Below are 19698 nucleotides of genomic sequence, written 5' to 3'. Positions count from 1 at the left end.
AATAATGAACCCCAGAAGCAATAAAGGTCAGTAGACTTCTTCCACAGTTTACAGAGGGTGATAATTTTGATAGTTTTGTTCATACAGTTGAAAGAGTATGTAAACAGTATAATGTAATCATGGGTTCTGGTATAGATCCTGACCCCCTTACTCTATGGTAAAGCTGTAACTGCTGTTTCTAAAGTGTCTGATATTGATTGTTTAAACTATGATAAATTTAAACAATGTTTATTGGATGTTTTAAGTTAACACCTGAAGTTTACAGAAAAAAAATTGTGAGCATAGACGCAAGGCAGATAAAAGTGTATGTGATTATATTGCTGAGTTAAGCACTTACTTTCATAGGTGGGTGATTGGTTGACAGGTTATCACTACTTTTGAAAGATTGGCAGACCTTTTGGTGAGGGAGCAAGTGCTTAGCACTTTGCCACTGTACATGAGAATCTGGTTGGCAGACCAGGAGTGTAACTCTGCAGGTGAGCTGGGGAGAAATGGGGATTTCTACTTAGCAAACAGGACACCAGTGCACAAGAAGGGGATACCCAGTGCTGCACCTGGATATAACGGAATCCATGGTAGACAGCCTAAACCACTCCAACAGAGTCCACCAGTAACAAGGGAAGCTACTAGTTCAGGTACACAACCAGGATCAAGGGTTAGATGTTTTAAGGAAACCTGTGGGGCCATGTAACATACAAATGTCCATGGAAGCAAGATGGGGAATAAAAGGTGGGGGGACCCAGCAAGTAGAATAACAGTATTCCAGTTGTAAGCTGTCTGGAGACAACAGGTGTACCAAATTATCACTGGAATTTGTATCTTATCTTAGTGGGTGGAAAATAGGCCACTGCTAAGAGAAACACAGCCTCTGACATAACCATTGTGAAGCCTGCAGTGGTTACAGACGAGCAGTACTTGCTTGGGCAGTTAACTCCAGTCAGAGATTTAGGAGGGACTCCATTCCAAATGCCTTTGGCCAGGGTTCACCTTGATTGGGAGGGTGGAAAAGGAAGCAAGCATGTAGGTGTGTTTGAGAATATTCCTGCAGATGTCCTGATAGGGAATGATTTTGATAATGCAGTACCTTGTATGCATGTAGTTACATGAAGTCAGGCTTGGAGACAGGCATGTGGGGCTGTTAGCCTGGTGGAGACCCAGACAGACCCCACACCTGAAGCCAAGACTGGTGAGGTGGCTATTTCAGGTAGGGAGCTACCCTGTAGCAGTGAGCCTGAAGCTGAGCCACAGCTGCTGGTAGGTACTGATGTTCCATTGGACAGAGTGACTGCAAGGGCAGAGGTGAGTGGTAGTACCCAGGCTAACAGTGAGGCACCACTGTCAGAGGATACCAGACTTCCTGTGGAAGGGGAGCTTAGAAGGGTCACAAAGGTAGAGTTGAGACAGGCTGAGCTCTCGGACCCTACAATGTGAGGCTTGGTGAAGGTAGCTAGAGAAGCAAATGATTCTCAAGGGAAAAGGGGAGTTTGTGTACTAGAACAAAGGGTTACTATATAGAGAGTGGACCCCTGAGTGAGGGCTAGAGGGTGAGGTAATACAGCAGTTGGTAGTGCCCAGAGCGTACCATCTGGCACTTCTAGCCATAGCCCATGACATTCCTTTTGCAGATCATATGGGCATAAAGCATACAAAAAGACATATTATGCAGAACTTTTTTAACCTGGGATTGTAAGAGATGTAGCAGGGTACTGCAGGACCTGTGAGCAATGCCAAAAGGTAGGCAAGGCAGGAGACAAGGTCAAAGTTCCTTTGATGCCTTTGCCTGTGACTGAGCAGCCATTTCACAGGGTAGCTATGGATATTGTGGGACCTCTGAATATCCTAAGTCCCACAGGGAAGAAATATATCCTAGTGGTAGTATGGTACTAGATACCCTGAGATGATGGCTCTGTCCTCCATCAAGGCAGAGAAGGTGACAAATATTTTGTTAGAGATTTTCAGCAGAGTAGGTTCCCAAGAGAAATACTGGCTGACAGAGATGCCAATTTTATGTCAGACCTGCTGGCTTGTCTGTGGGAGCACTGTGGGGTGAAGCACCTAAAGACCACCTGCAGGCTAATATTCTTGAGGAGAGGTTAAACTCTACACTAAAGACCATGCTATGGGCATTTGTAGACCAGTTTAAGAGAGAGGGTGGGACAAATATTCACCCCATCTGATGTTTGCATACAGAGAGGTACCCCAGGAATCCATAGGCTTTTCACCCTTTGAGTTGTTTTATGGGGATATGGTGAGGGGGTGTTTAGACTTGATTCGTGATGAGTGGGCAGGTGAGTGTGAATCCCACAAGGAGTCTGTTGTGGCATGATATGTCCTAAAGATTAGGACAAGGGTTGGGGAGCTCATGGGCTTGGCCCAGAAGAACCTGGCAGTAGCCCAACAGTAGAAAAAGGACTGGTATGACAGGAATGTTCAAGCCCACGAGTATGCTGAGGAACAGCAGGTTATGGTGGTCACTCCTATCAGACACAATAAGCTGCAGGCAGCTTGGGAGGGACCCTTTGAAGTGGTAAGGAAGGCCAGTGATGTTAACTACATGGTCAACCTGCTAGGAAGGAGGCAGGGGCACAAATTGTACTATGTTAACATGATGAAGCCTTACCATGATAGGGTGGGCCTGGTGTGAGTATTTGTAGTAGGTGGCAAGAAGAATCTGAGGGGGATCTATGGCTACATCAAGCCAGTCAGAAAAATGCCAAGTTATTAAGTTGGGCCTAGGGTTGCAGGCATATGATATGACAGTGCAGCACTGTAGTGGGGTCAGCAATGCCAAAGCAAATGTGTTCTCAAGACAGGGTATGGGTTAATGTGATCCCAGGCAGGCTCATGCCCCTCAAGCCAAGTTTCTCAAGGGTCACTTGAAAAACTAGATTGAGTCTTCAAAGGGGGGAGAGATGTAATGATGTGAGGTATAGCCAGCTATGCCAGGAGAAGTAGGGCATTGATATGTAACATATGGCAGCATAGCTAGCTGGAGTTTTGTAAAGAATTATATGTAATTTGTATATCAAACTGATTTGTACAGGTGCCTGTTTGAAAATGTATTTGTAAAGTTGCTTGTGTTAAAAAATGTACCAACAGTGGGTCCTGCTGGACAGAAAAAGAAATACACATGTATGTCAGACAGCATTATAACTGCTGAAATTAATATTGTAACAGAGGATAATGGAAGAGAACAGGTTAATCTCAGTCTGGCTAACTTTGAAAAAAATTGAAATTAAATTGGTTTAGGCCATAAAGATCGTATCTTACAGTTCAGATTGCAACCAGAAACAAAATGTCTGTTAAAACAAGGACTAGGAATCCTGCTGTGTTGTCCATAGCATTGAATTAATTGTTACCCTGGAAAGGTGGAAATGTGGTTTTATGGCTTCCAGATGCTATAACACAGCTTAGCAAAGCTCTATCTGTGTGTATGGTAACACAAATGTGTGAGATTTTGGTTCAGATTATAGTAAACGGGGGGGATAGCATGGGAACCAGAAGTCAGATGGCCAGATGTATGAGATGTCATTCTGTAATCCAGCACTGAAATGATGTTTTAATACTAGATGAGACAGAAGTCTCAGAGCACTCTTTTTGAAACCTGACAAAAAAGTAAAAACACCTCACCTACTTCATCTTGCCTTGCTTTAGTAAGATCAGTCAGGAAAATATAGTGAAATTAGTTAAATACTGTTTTTCTGTATTTATGTGACTCTATTTATCTGTGTTATTTTAATATTTCATGTGATTGAACCTCTGGTGTGTATTGTAAATATATATTTTGTATTTTCATGTTCTTTTATTATTTAGGGTCAGGGTTAGGTTAAACATTTCATTACAGTTGGTATTTTAGAGAATATTGTAACCTTTGAGAGTACTTATATTTATTTGGTGACACTGTGGCCACTCTTGGCAGCCTTACTGCTTGGTCAAACATTACAATTTGTATTAGTATTCATTTTACTCACTATATTTGGGTACCCTTGTAACAGCCTTAGAGTATCTGACTTTGGAGTGTCTGATGGCAGTAACTACTTTATAGTCTGGGCAAAGGGTAGCAGAGTCAATAAATCTGTGCTGGCCTTTCCTAGGTGTGTGTGAGTGTGTGTGTGTGTGCAAATCAAATCTCAGAATGTGTGTGTCAGCTGCTTAAAGCACTAGTTTCACAGAGAGGTTGGTGAAGGATTTGGCTTGGACACTCGGTTGAGGTCTCAACTCTACAATTGTGCCTGTGAAGTGTTTTACTGGGGACTTGGAGACAGAGAGAAAGGAACCCAGCCCTGTTCCCTGTGTGCTCTTAAGGGAAATTGTGCTTGGTGCAGACATCTGCACCTGGAAATAATGTGGATGTCTATTTTTGTCCCAAGTGAATGTCCCTCACCGGTGTCAGGCTCCTCGATTACTGGCCCAGAGAACAACCATACAAAGTATATGATATTTTAAGTTTTAGCTGGCTGATGCAGTTAGACATGGACTGTCTGGGATCAAGAAAAAAATTCCAATTGGTAAAAGTAGAAAACCAGTTTATTATGGTTACCATTAAATGACAGGAAATGACTGACATGGATAGATTAACCAAGCCTGCGTAATATATCCAACAGCATAGCTTTGACCCCTTTCCAGTTTAGGAAGAGCTACTTTCTGTCTTCCAGGTTGGGAGATATGAATGAACTCATATGATGAAATTGGTGGGATCTTGTAATCAGAACATAACTTGTCATCAACATAAAGAATAATATTTAAAAAAACTGAGGTCAGTGGGCATTGAGCTGAAAACAGGCTAAAGAGAACAAACCAAAAACAGAGTCATGTAGATGCAGAGGGAATGGAAGCTCTATCAATTCACCTGGAACATAGGCATTTCTTTATTGGCTTCTGCTATTTCCTTCACCAGTGGCTGAAAAGAGCATTTTTCCCTACTGTTCACTATATAGCTTTAACTTTGAGTTTAAATTAGAGTTAGTCCCCCAACATAAGTATTTTTATTTTGGTATTACCTGTTTTATTTATTTTTTTTTTGATGAATCACTGTCTGCGATTGTAGCTGAAAGATTATGCCACTCAAGATCATCAGATGATTGCACCAATGCTGGATGTGAAAGTAGCCATTGGGGTTTTGATGGCCTGTATGTAGATTATCTGGATTTATTTCCTCACTTGCACATCATTTTATGACATTTTTCACCATTACTTTCACAGCCCCATAGGGCTTCAAATGTAAATTTTGATTTTAACATCTTGAAGCAACTAAAACATTTTGCTTTAATGGCTAAGAGTGCAATTTTTTTGTAAGCTACTGTTAATGTGGAAGTTTTGGGGCTCTTTACTGTTTACATGCTAGATCATTTGTCTTTGCTATAGTATAACTTCAGATATTTTCCGCTGCCATCCTATTATATTCCATGACTCATTTTTGGTGTACATTGTTTTGTTCTTTATTTTTTCTTTATTTTAAGATAGGGGACACTGGAAAGGGGGGCATAGGCATGTGTTGAAAATACCTTCTCAAGTGAGGCTAGTAGATCTCAGGAATACCAGTTACCATTCAGAGGTGAAATCATATTAGGAGAGTGGCCTTCTGAGATGATGCCTGTAGAGTCTGTGTGCCACTAATGGGCTGCAAAGAGTGTTGCACTCTAATGGCTCTACTGAGAGTGGTTCTACCCCAAATAAGACTAGAGTTAACTTGGTCTTTTTGCAAGATGGTGGCTTTGTCTTCTATATAGAAAACCTGTTTTAACAAAAATCTGTTGCTCTCATTTTATTGCAGCTGTACCAGCTGTATTTTCCATAGTCCAGTGCCCTCAATTCGACATTATCACAGGAGGTGAGATTGATATGAAATGGTTCAAGTTTCATTTGGATTCAGCAACATCTTCGAATATGTCATAGTAGCAAGTATGAATCAGATAATTATGGGGATGCTTGCAAGAGTTTACAAATTTTCTCATTTACTCAGTACTGGGTCATCATAACAGGTTAGTTGTAGGTGATATTAGCATTATTGAAAAATATTTTAAATTTGCCTTTAAATTTCATCCTCCTATGGAGAGAATCAATTTTCGTCAGGTGATTCTTCTGTCACACATAATAGGAGTCCTAATCTGGACTTGGTGTTTCAGTTCTGTCTGGTCATGTCAAACATGGTAGCAGAGCCATGTTTTGGCTGAATTACCAAGTGATTTAATTAATTTCTGAGCTTTCCCCAATTTGGTCCCCTGATATCAAAGAGGTTAATTTTCATGACTTACAAAAATAGGACCTTGTTCCATTATTGGTCTAGCTTTCTGTGGAGTGCAGTACTGAGAATTCTGAACAGATGGTCATGTTTTAGAATACAGTAATTTCCACTGCTTTTTATCAACTTATTTCCCTTCAGGTACTCAAAGAACAGTGATGACTCACAAGTGCTGGTCCAGTCATTAGCATCAGCTATGAAGAGTTGGGTGATGGATGGAAAAATAGGTAAAATAAAGATGTCCCTCTGAAGGACATACTTATGTGGATGACCATTATTTGGTTTATCCCTTGAATAATCATGTAAGATAGGAAAAGTTATTGTCCAGTGAAATTTCTGGGGCTTCAAAACAACGAGTCATGTTCTTCCAGGCTGTAGACTAACAGGACAGATGGTGACCCAGAAAACATTTTTTTTCAGAGACTGGGAGATGGATGCTCATTTTTCATTGATAAGATTATCCCATTAGGTTTGGGAGAATGCATTCTAAATCCCTTGAAAATAATAACTATATAGACTTGGAGACTTTAACATACTCATGAGCTGAGTTTTTGATTACTAATTTTCATGAAGTAGTGAAAATATTTTCAGCTGTTTGGCCTACCATTGGGGGATTGGACATGGAATCAACCAGGCTGCTGTTACCTTTCTGAATAACCTAAGTCCATTCATTTTTCAGGTCTTTGAATGCTGATATTATCCCATCTTCATACAGAATTAGTAGCTAATCTGCCTTTTGAAAGAGTGGTTGATGATGTTCTGTATGGGGGTCTAAGGTAATGAATCTGTGGGCTATATAATAGAATTTGTAAAGGATTCAAGTTCTTTTTTTTAATCAGAAACAATGATTAGGAGACAGTATTCTAATTCTGACCCCTGTGAGCTTGTGTTCTAATTCTGACAAGAAGATACCTTACCTTATGACCTCTCTAGTGACTGGGGAAAGACAATGTGAAAATTCCAAACTCAGAATAATATTTTTTGTATTTTTGGTATAGTCTGTTTGATGTGAAGTTGGAAATTGAGGCCCTAGTCTAGCCATAACCCCAGTTACCTGAAAGACTGTCATTTGAAGGAGGGATTTGATTCTGATTCCAGATGTTGCAGACATTGGGGACTAAACCTAGTTTTGAGTGGTACCAAAGATCAATGTTTTGGTTTTAGAGGGACTGAGGATGAGTTTTCTAGATTTCAGCCAAACTGCAATCATTTTAAAATCATCTTGCAGCTGTAACTCCCATAAATTACCATGTCATTAGTGTAAAGTATAATTGGGAATTGAGGGTGATCTACTGGAAGTCTCTTAATACATAATGAACAAAGAAAGGGAGGCAAAAACAGATAATGAAGTAATCTTTTGATTAGATTAGTGGGTCTGATGTGGAGGTCCTTGCATTCAGTTTGTTTTATAGGTTAGCTACTGTTATTTTCTATTGGAGGCTTTGAAGCAACAGCATATCTTTTATTGGTTAATTCTTACTAAATAGTCTTTCTTATTTAAAATTAGTGGCTTCAGATCTTTTGCATTTATTGGTTTGCTTAAAATTATTTGAATTATTTTGCATTGCAAAAATCAGAATGGTAGAAATACAAACCTTAAGACACATTGTATGGAAATAGGTGTGATGAAGTCTGTACAACTGGCCAGTAGCACCTATATGAATAAGGCAGTAGTCAGCCTTTTTTTTGTTAGACTCCAGAATTGACTATAATTCTTGTTTTTTTTTTTTTTTCAAATTTTTACTTCATTTCTTTTAAAACACTAGTAATAATGCTGTTTGCTTTGTATTTGATTTCCACTTTATGAGTTTGCTGTTTAGTATACTAGAAAAGCTAAATAAGTCAATTAAGCAATAATTAATGGTTCTAGTCTGTGCCTTGTTAACATTTCTCCCGGAGTGCTGGAGATAGATCATAAGGACGAAATACTGTTTAACCACACTACAACTCGTGATTATTGTTATTATACATCAGTTGTCTTTTTTGTATAGTATTAAAGGATGGCTTCATTTACAGACTTTGGTTGGTGGAGAGGGACATTTATAAAAATAATTCAACTGTGTTGCTGTGATTTTTTTTGTATTTGTCTAGTTGTATATACATATATATATATATACATACACACACACACACACACACACACACACACACATATATATATATATATATATGGGTCCACTTCTAAATCTTGAAAGCTCATAATCTCAAAATTCAAAATACTGAGATACTGAATCCAAAATCTTGAAAGTTCAAAATACTGAAAACTCAAAATACTGAATTTCATAATATCGAAAAAACACCAACACTTACAACATTTTAGCACAACTACATAACAAAACATATTACTCTTCTCCAACTATAAGCAGGGGGGCAAGCACCCCTGCACCCCACATGTGGGGGGCTGCGCCCCCCCACACACACACACACACTCCACAGAGGAAAATGGCAAACATACCATTATGTGCTTCATTACTAACTGTTGTAACCTTAGTCATATTCCCTTTTAATTTGCTATATAACAACATTGCTCATCTTAGTGTAGTAAAGTGCAGTCTCAGAGTTGATATATTTAAGTAGCAGGGGGTGTGGGTGGAGGGTGGCTTGCTCTCCTGCTAATAGTTGGAGTAAACTAATATGCTTTGTTTTTATTTGTTTCTCTATGCACTTCTGGTGGAGAATAAAAAGTGCTAGTATCCTGTAGCTTTTTTCGATATTATGAAATTCAGTATTTTGAGTTTTCAGTATTTTGAACTTTCAAGATTTTGGACTCAGTATTTTGAATTTCGAGATTATGAGCTTTCAAGATTTAGAAGTGGACATATATATATATATATATATATATATATATAGATAGATAGATAGATAGATAGTCTTTTTATTGTCTGACTTCTTCATGTTTTAGGTTTTGTGTTTTTACTGTGCATTTGTATTGTTGTTTTCTTTGATTGTAAAGAAGAAGTTATGTACTCACCATAACATTCCATCGGAGTAGTTCTACTTCATTTGGCTTCAACCTGTGGGTATCGGATCTGTAACGGATCCAAGCTGGCAACTTCACAAGCATCTTCTCCGATCTCCAAGCTCCTCCCCCTACCCATAATACACCGCCACTACCTTCCAACCCTCAGATCGAGTTTGCTGCACCCTACACTAAACAACCCAATCCAAAACACCTTACGCACACAAAAAGCCAGCTATGAGCACTGCCCATTTGGTAAGGCTAGGGGAAAGGCAGGAGGGATGGTTGAAGGCAAATGAAGTAGAACTACTCAGATAGAACGTTATGGTGAGTACATAACTTCTTTATCTGAAGTAGTTTACTTCATTTGATATTCAGCCTGTGGGACAGAGTCCCCAGCTACTAAACACCTGGTTGGCCCTCATGGAAGTATATTCTGGAGCACCGCAGAACCAAAGGATGCTCTCCTTCAAGAAATCAAATCCAATTTATAATGAGAAATAAAGGTATGAGATGAGGACCAAGTAGCTACAAAACAAATGTCGTCTAAGGATAGTCTCAACCAGAAAGCCACAAAAGTAGCCATGGACCTTGTTGAGTGAGCTCTAACCTGTCCCGGAGGAGACAAACTTTTATCCTTGTAGATCTGAAGGATACATAGAGAGATCCACCTGGCAATGGTCACCTTGGAAATTGGTTTACCCAAAAAAGGTTTAGAAAAGGACACAAACAACTGATCAGATTTACAAAAAGTTTGGTCCTGTGCAAATAGAACCGTAACTGTCTATGAACATCCAACAAATGCATCTTGTATTCAATTTTTGTTTGTAAAATTTGGAAAGAAAACAGGTAAATTGATAGTTTGATTGATATTAACCTCAGATGCTACTTTTGGGAGAAAAGGATTGGTGCGAAGAAAAACCCTGTCCTTATGGAAAACCATGTAAAGGACCTTGACAAACAATGCCTGAATTTCTGAAACCCTCCTAGCCGAGGTGATAGCCACTAGGAAGGCTATATTCCAAGACAAAAATTTAAGATCTGAGGTTGCTGCAGGTTCAAATGGAGGGGCAACCAATGCTTGTAGTACCATAGTAAGGTCCCACAGGGGGATTGGATCTTTGATCGACAGACGTAAGAGTAAGGTACCTTTGATAAAGGCTTTGCACAATCTGGAAGAGGCCAAAGAAGCAGAGTTCTCACCAATGTGAAAATGAGAAATGGCAGCTAGTTGAACCTTGACCATAGACGAGCTAGCCCCTTTTTGAAAAATATTTGTCAAAAAGTCAAGGATAGCTGGAATGGGAGCCATGAAAGGATCTAAACACCTTTGAGAGGCCCAAAAGGAAAAAACGCTTCCATTTGCTGCGATAAACCTTCCTGGTGGACGACTTATGAGCTGCCACCAGAATTGACCTAACCAAAGAAGGCAATCTGGGACTCCTAGCAATTAAGGGAACTAGAGCAGCCAAGCAGTGAGCTTCAGACTGTCCAGATTCAGATGAGGGACCCTTGGGGGGTGAGAAATGAGATCCTGAAAGGGATCCAAGATCAAAGGAGGAGCTAGAAGATGAGACCAAAGGAAGGGAAACCATACTTGGCGAGGCCAAAAAGGGGCAATGAGGATCACTTTGCTCCCCAGTTGACAAGCCTTCTGTAGGAACTTTGGAATAAGGGGTACAGGGGGATAAGCATAAAGAAGGCCAGGAGGCCAAACATGGACCAGAGCGTCTCTGGGGGACTCCCCCAGTGGGAGATTCAGAGTAAAGAACTCGCTGCACTTTGCGGCGGAAGGAGATGTGAAGAGATCACAGCAAGGCCGACCCCACTCTAGAAAGATCTGCTCCACTACTGAAGGATTTAGAGACCACTCGTAAGGCATCAGAATAGTCTGGCTTATTTTGTCCGCCAGAACGTTGGACCACACTGGAATGTGCATTGCTACCAGAAAACGACCAGTGGAGATCACCCATTCCCAAACTCTCATGGCATTGCGACAAAGGAGTTAAGATCTGGTCCCTCCCTGTTTATTGATATACCAGACCACCGACATGTTGTCTGATTGGATTGCAATGGTTCCCAGAGGTAGAAAGGCATGAAGGGCCTGCAATGCTAAAAGGACCACCCTCATCTCCAGAACATTTATATGCAAACTGGTCTCGATCAAGGACCACATGCCTTGGATAGTCCTTCCCGAACAATCCCCCCCCCACCCTAGCTGGTAGGCGTCCGTGGTCACTGTGGCTTGGGCAGGGGCTGGAACAAAAGGTCGTCCTTCCAAGATTTCCAAAGACTGCATCCACCATAGAAGGGATGACCTGCAGACTTTGTTTATGTGTATCGGGTGTGACAACGGAAGAGCCAACAAAGACCATTGCACCACTAGAGTCCACTCTAGTACTCGCTTGTGTAAGTGAGCACATGGCAGAAGAGTTATCATCACTGCCTTAGAACCTAGTACCCTTAAAACTGACTCTGGTGAGGGAAGATGAGATCAGTAAATGAAAGTGACATGCATCCTTAAATTTCAAACTCTCTCTGAGGTCAGGAAAACTTTTGTCTGTAACGTGTTTATCCATGCTCCTATGTATTCTATAACCTGGACAGGGTTCAGAAGAGATTTGGCTGTGTTTATTGTAATCCTTAGATAGTGTGCAAGACATAGGAAATAGTCTCTGGTCCGACAAAGTAGATGCTTTGTTGGAGCAGTAAGGAGCCAATCATCCAGGTAAGGGGAGACCTGAATCCCCTGAAGCCTCAGGTGAGCCGCTACTGCTGCCATCACTTTGGTGAACACCTTGGTGGCTGTGGTGAGACCAAAGGGTAGGGCTCAAAACTGATAATAACTGGCTCCTAGCCAGACCTCCTGGAGCTTCTGTACATCTTTATGTGATAGTAGGCATCCTGAAGGTCGAACAAGCACATCCAGTCGCTCTCTTGCAGGTATGGCAGGATGGACTGTATGGTGACCATCCAGAATTTCTCTTTGGCAACTGACAGGTTCAGAGTAGACAGATCCAGAATGGGCCTTAAGTCCCCCATCTTTTTAAGCATCAAAAAGAACCTGGAGTAGATGCCTGATTCTGACTGATCTGGAGGGATGGGTTTGATGGCTCATTTCTTTAGTAGCTTGGAAACCTCTAGCACTACTGCCTCCCTTTGCATGGGTGGTACATCTGTGAGGTGTTTGTAAGGTATAGGGAGAACCACAAATGGGATTGAATAGCCTCAGGAAATGATGTGAAGCACCCAATGGTCTGATGACACGGACTCCCATGCCACCAGGTGCAACAACAGGCGATCCCTGACTGCCTCCAGAGCAGAGCAGTCGGGCAACCCCTCAGGGTTGCTGAATGGGCCCGTCTGAGAATGGTTCTCAAGACTCAAAATTCCTCAGACCCCCTCTGTCTCTGGGCCAGCATCTGTCCTTTTCTCCTCTGCCTCTAGGGGAAGAAGGGCCCTGAGTGTCCTGGGAATACTGAGACTTCTGGAACCACATCTTCTTTTGTCCTCGCTGATTCTGGGAAAAGGATCTTTGAAGGTTCGAGAAGCAGATTCTGATGGCAGACAGTGTCTTCCCACCTTTCTCACTCTAGACCAAGGTGTCATGGATGATCTTACCAAAGAGGGAAGAGCCATCATACGGGGCATTCGCAAAAGACGCCTTGAAGAGTTCCGTGAACTGACACAATCTGAACCAGGCGGTACACCTCATGGACACGCTGGACCCAGCTGCCCTAGCCACTCCTTCAGTCGTGTGTGACAGGAGTCGCATAGACATATTTGAAACCACTGTCAAGGTAGCCATCCACGTGGAGAACGTAGCCCTGTCCTCCTGCGACATGGACTTTGGGGGAAGACTCAGCCAGTTCCTTAACCAGGTCACGCTGTAGTCGAGTAACATGGGCCAGATAGTTCAGCACCCTGGCAGAAAAGGTCACTGATGCATAAACCCGCTTCCCTAGATGATCCATCATCCTAGACTCACAGTCATGAGGATGGACCAAGGAACTCTCCTGGGCTAGTTCCTTCTTGGTGGCGGCTGCTACCACCATAGCGTCTACCGGGGACCCTTTATTCCAAGACTGTCTGTCTGAAGGGGAGCTCAATATTTTGAGCCGGCATTTAGGAATTGGCTCCATAGTGTCCGGTTCTTCCAAGCCCGTGAGGTGACCAAGTCCACTAATGTATCCGCGGGAGGGGACACCCAGGAAGTATTTGGGCCTGTGCTGAAAGCCTCCTGGAACACCAATTCATCTGAGAAAGGTTTTGGGGTGAACCAACTTCCCCACTGGTGCAAAATTTCCATGATGCTGCCAAAGGAGACATCCTTGGGAGGTGATCTGGGGGAACCTTCCACATCATCCAGACCAGTGTCTCCTCTTGCACGTATGCTTGCAAGGGACATCTCTGGTGGGGCTTACTTGCTGTTCCTCAAGGGAAACCACATGGGACTCCTTGAGCACAGGCTGTCCCCGTGGTAAAATGATGGGATTCACACACAAAGCACAGGGAGTCAGGGCAGAGTCTGAAGATATAGTCAGGGGCCTCGATCCATTGGAGAGAACCCTTTCCATGACATCGAACTCGAAATGAGAGCGAGCTTTCTGGGACACCATTAAGGGAACCGCTCTCCCCAAATCCGCTGTGGGAATCAGAGCCAGCCCAATGTCGACAGAGCGCTGAGGAGTTGGCCATGACCCGGCAAGGTCAACCAGGCTCCAGCTCCGAGAGCCACTCGGATCCAAACTGGTCGGATCCGACACGCTTCAGGCAGCTGCTGGTGTCGAGGAAACAGGTACCATTGGCGCTGACCCCCTGACTAGAAACTCTCAGATCCACATACTCCGAAACTGGGGGATGGATCGGAGAAGAAGATATAGGTGTAAAGAAGGGAAGCAACCTCCTCCCTCCAGAGGGAGAGGGGGCCAGCAAGACTCCCATCTGAATTTGTGTACGAATAAATCTCTGCATCATTTTATCCATGTCAGCTTCTGATAGACTGCGGGTAGACAGCGACGAAGCCACGGACTCAGACCTAGCAGGTCGAAGAACCGAAGCTCTGGAAGGTGGCCTGGGCTCCTCCAGCTCCAGAGAATATCTAGGAGATCGGAGCCGAGGGGAGTCAGGTCGGTGTCTAGATTGAAGTTTGGGGGGAGGCCCAGTCAAAGCTGAAAGGTCCAGGGACCTCTTCCTTTTGTAACTCTTATGCTCTCTCTCCTTCTCTCTGCCCTTTCTATGCTCTCCTTCCACAGGCTTAGAGGCAGGAGGAAGAGTCCCAGCCTGGAGGAGAAGCAAGGGTGGGAATTGAAGGAGAGGCGGTCACAGCCATGACCGAAGCAGAAGTGGAGGCAGCCACCTCCGTAGACGGGAGGAGGCCCTTCATCATAAGTTTAGCTCTACAGTCTTTAAGGGCTCATGGGTTAAAACCCATGCAAATATTGTAGTCTGTCGATAGATGGGCAGCACCCAAACAAAGAACACAAAGAGTGTGGGTGTCAGCAGGTGACAGTTTGTGGCCACACTCAGTGCATCTTTTAAAGACTTGTTTTGGGAGATCAGCCATAACTAGTCCCAAGAATCAAGAAAGGGATTTTTAAAAGACTCTCTCCACTTGCCACACTCTCAGAACCACAAGCACACAAAAGGCTGAGGGGGAAGGGGAAAAGTCTAACTACTAGAAAACTACCTGAAAACTAAGGAAAAGTATCTAGACTCGACGCACCAGAGACGGGGAGGAAGGGAGGAAACCTACAATATCAGCACACACACTGAACACTAAGAAATGGGAAAACACTTCAAAAAACCTACTCACAACCTGGAGCTCAAGAATCACGATGCGTTGGAAGCCGCGGCAAATGAGATCTGGAGGTTGGAAGGTAGTGGTGGTGTATTATGGATAGGGGAGGAGCTTGGAGCTCGGAGCAGATGTTTGTGAAATTGCCGGCTGATACTCACAGGTTGAAGAGCAAATGAAGTAAACTACTTCAGATCTGTGGTTTCTCGTGCTTTGTCTTGGTTATGTTCTTGATAATTATTTGTTTTTAAATCTATTTTCTTCAACTTTTCTTCTTGGTCTATAACTATGTGTTCTCTATGCAGCCCTGACCTAATTGTGATAGCACATGGAAGCTGAAATGTCTACAAATGGTGCACATTTCTTTGTACAGCATATTATATTTTACTTTAATATATTATGAGTGTATTTGGACTCCTTTTTCATTTTCTGAAAATTATAGAATAAGGTGTTCTGACATTATAGCACAGTTTGTTTTGAGGGGAAGCCAGCACAGACTTTTATTTCACCTCCTTGTTTTTTCAGTCTTCTGCTTGTTCACATCTTCCACACTGACAATTATCTATGTTTTTATTTTCTAGTTAATAGTAGTTTCTGATTGAGTTGCATGACGGCTTGGTACTTGTGAGGATATAATACTGTGAGCATTTTGTTTCAGTTTTATGTAATACATGGGGAAAGGGTGTCAAGTTTTTGCTGCTTTCATTCCAACTAATTCTTGAAAGACCAGTGTTTGTACTTTGTGGCTTTATAGGTATTAAGATGAAGATGCAGCTTTGCATTTTGTCTTAAAGGTTCTGTCACAAGAAATCAAGTGATCTGTGGAAATGGACTGACTTTTGATAGTATGTTTGCTTTTGTTTGTTTCATGTATGTAGCATATGTTAACATGGTGGTTCCTGACTCCTACTTTTGTCTGGCAGTTTATAGCTCAGGGAAATGGTGAATAAAACATAACTTTATTAATCACAGTGGTAGACAAAAAATGAAAGATCTTACATCATCCTGTCTATCCATTTCAACTGATGTTAATTTTGCTATCAGGCAGATCTGACCTAGCAATCAGAAGCTTCTTCAAAGAGCTCTCTACTCCCCTGATGCACCTGTTCCCTCTGAATCCTCAGCTGGCTCATTTGCTGACATTGTGATTAGACATGTTCTTCAGTGCTCAGATGAGTCTTGTTAGTTTGGTTACTGAATTTTTCTTAAAACTTAATTTCATGTAATTTTTCTCTCATCTCTATTTTTAATCACTGTTGCTAAAAAAATACTTCTGTCTCTCCTTTCCCCCTCTCATATCTGTTTGGTTGGGGCCTAGTCAATGATTTCAGATCTTTAGAGTTTGCTAGAGAATTTATATAAGTTTTGTAGCTTTTTGGTGTTGTGAAAATCACTGTTTTTTCTGGTATTATTACTATAATTTTATTTTGCTGTTATGTAGTTGGAGTACTAGCAAATTTCTGAGCTGTGGTAGTTAGTGATTGTACAACTGTTTCTTTGTATAATGGACAAAGAAAAGAAAAAGAGATTGAATGATATTCCAGTTATGTCTTCTCCTTCTGTGATAGTTTTGTGAATTGAGCTGACACAGGAAACACCTGCTGTGACAGTTTTGGAACCATGTTCCTCTCTAACACCAGGACCTCCTCATACTGAGACCATTATTATTCCTGATTACTCCCACAAGATAATGACTAATAGTTGCCTTTCTGAGTGGAAATTGTCCAAATATCTTCCTCTTTATCCTCCTCTTATCTCCTCCCTTACATCTTCCAGGTTTGTCCAGAATTCCTCAGACATTTCAGATGTTTCTGAGGCAGACTGGGTTCATCCTAGGACTCCACTTAAAAGACATTCCTTTCCCACAAGGGACTTTGTGCCGGAGGCATTATCTTCCTGATGCATTCTTCCTCAGCACTAGTGAGATTGAATCCCTTGGTGCTGAACCCTAGCAACAGATGCTGTGTCTTGGCAATGACCCCTTCAATGCCAAGTCTTCATTCCCTGTCTTCAGTGCTGACATATTCAGTGCCTTTTTCAGTGTTGCAGTCCTCAGCATTTAAGATGTTGGCTCTGTTGTCCATCCAGACTGTCAGCATTGGTGGCTCCATGCTTGGGGCCATCAAGGTTTGCATCTTTTGGGATTTATAAAGTACCATGGTGGATGTCTTGGATGACTACAGAATTGACTTCAGATTTTGGCATCTTCAAGAGGATCATTGCACATCCATTGACATGGGCAGGAGATGCTTCATTAACACAGGCTTCATCCCTCAACACCATTCAGTCTGCAACCTTGAGCTCTCCTCATTGATCCCAGGGATAGGGCATTTCTGAGTGACTCAAACCTACCCATCATCAGGACATTATGAATCTTGAATTTTTGAGTGCTACAAAAGTGTCCCCCTAACAACAACAGACACCACAAAAACACATATGCAGAAAAGAAGTGCAGAGCCTCCCACGCAGTCTGTATAATACCTGATATCAACCACATTGAAGGGGAAGGATCTTCACAGTTTCCTCCTATGGACACCAGATTTGGTGAGATATTAGAGGTAATGAGGCAGAGGCGTACTTGGCCTACTGACTTCCCTTCCCCAGATGACTAGGCTGTTTTTGAGACATTCAGATCTGCTCTCTCTATCTCCTGGGTGATTCCTGCCACTGACCATATGATAGACCTGGTGGAGGCAAGGGCATGGCAGAAATCTGTCAAAGTGGAAAGTATTTGCTAGAAAGCTAAGCAAAGTTCTATAACCACTTAAGGACAGACCACAATGAAGTAAAGGCCCACTGCTGGACTGTATTATTGTGGCAGCAGCCACCTAGAAGGAGTTGTCTGATGACAATCTGGTGGTACATCCTCCTAACAAGGTGGTAAGGATGATGAACTGCATGGGGAAGCAGGTTTCTGTCTTAGGGCACATTTGTTCTCTAAGCATTAAACTAGCTCACTGACATGGCCAGATTCCAACTAGATCCAGCAGAACAGATGATATACTCTTTAAAGTAGCCTGCCACAATTGACACTTACAATCAACTCAATGGCTACTCTGTTGGCTATTTTTAACCTCTCCATGAGGCCATTGCATAATCCTGCTGATAAGAGATGGTTAGTGTGGCAGGCATAGGCATAACCACAAGGCACAGCACCTAGCTCTACATATGTGACTTTGCAACCAACTTCAAAGTATCTTTTGTTAATGCCCCTTATGATGGGTAGTTTCTCTTTGGACACAAAGTTAAACAGAAATTTCTGAAGAGTGAGAAACAGAGGACTTCTGAAGAGGGAGCAAGAGGTAAAATTATTTCTGTCTTAGAAGTGCACTTTGAGGCTCCTCAAAGGTCCTTTTCCATGAACCAGAAGGTTGCTAAAGCCTTTTGGTTTAAGAAATACAGCTTTTTCCTTCAACTCCCTTCCAGGTATGGACCACCATAGCAGGGGGAGGTCTCTTTAATGGATGCTGCCCTGGGAGCACAGGGGTCTGCAAAATCAGGGGTTCCACAGTCTTTTTTCCAGTAAGCAGCCTCAGACATTTGAAGGGCTATCCAACTACTCATCTCTGGAGGTGTTTAGAGGCTAATAGTTTCTCTCTCTGTACCTATGGACAGTCACTGAATGACACAACTGGGTGCATAGCACTGAAGCCAGAGACTGTGTAGGTAACCATTTGAAATGTCAGTACTCACTTCAGGGAGTATGAAGACTGAATGGCCAAAAAAATGGACTTGCATATACTAAGTCTGAGATTGCCATTTCTCAAAATATTCCCCTTTCTCCAAGGAATGGAGATGTCAGAGTTGGTACATATAAGGTTGGGTATGTGAGGATGTAGTCCCTCTGTGGGGGAAAAAAATGCTTAAAAGAGAAGAGTGATGTTTAAATGTAAGATTCACAGTTCTCCTGGATGTTCAGTCTTTTTTTTTTTTTTTTGGGGGGGGGGGTCAGCACTTGAATTTACAAGTAACAACATTTCACTGGGTAGCCAGCTAAATATTACCCTTCTCCAAACAACCAAAAAATTCATCTCTGCCTCTCTCAGATAGAGAAACCCACCAAAAGACAGCAGTGGCAAAAGAGACCACCCACCTCCTCCTCCAAAAAAAAAAAGCCATTTGAGAGGTCTCACCAGACCAGAGAGAGCCCAGAGTTTAATGCAGATTTTTTTTTAGTTCCCAGGACATTAAAAGACCTCAGTCGCATTGCAGACTTAAGTAGCCTAACTGATTATGTAACCAAGACACAGTTCCAGATGGCTATGGTGCAAGATTTTCTTCCATGCTTAAAGGAAGAAGAATAGATGTGCTCTGAGAACCTTCATGATGCATACTGCCACATAAAGATAAACAAAGAGTCATGAAAGTATTTGTGCATCAGCTAGGAGCCAATCACTATCAGTTCTAAGTATTGCACTTTGGTCTCATCACAGCCCCACTAGTTGTTCACCAAGTGCAAGTCAGTCACTGGCAGCCCAGCTGATGGTGAAAGTGATTTACATCTTCCCTTATATGGATGATTGGCTCCTGGCTGCCACAACAAAGGAGTCAATCGTGTCAGTTACAAATTATCTGCATCACTTCTGTCTGTCCTTAGCTATCTCCATGAACACAACAAAGTCACAACTGGAATCATTGCAAAGCTTGACATTCATAAGGTTCCATCTGACCACAAAATTGAGCACTGTCAGACCTCCAGAA

Source organism: Protopterus annectens, chromosome 8.part0 (genome assembly GCF_019279795.1).
Source record: "Protopterus annectens isolate FY-2018-M chromosome 8.part0, PAN1.0, whole genome shotgun sequence".
In the NCBI taxonomy this organism is placed as follows: Eukaryota; Metazoa; Chordata; order Ceratodontiformes; family Protopteridae; genus Protopterus; species Protopterus annectens.
This window is presented reverse-complemented; position numbering follows the sequence as displayed.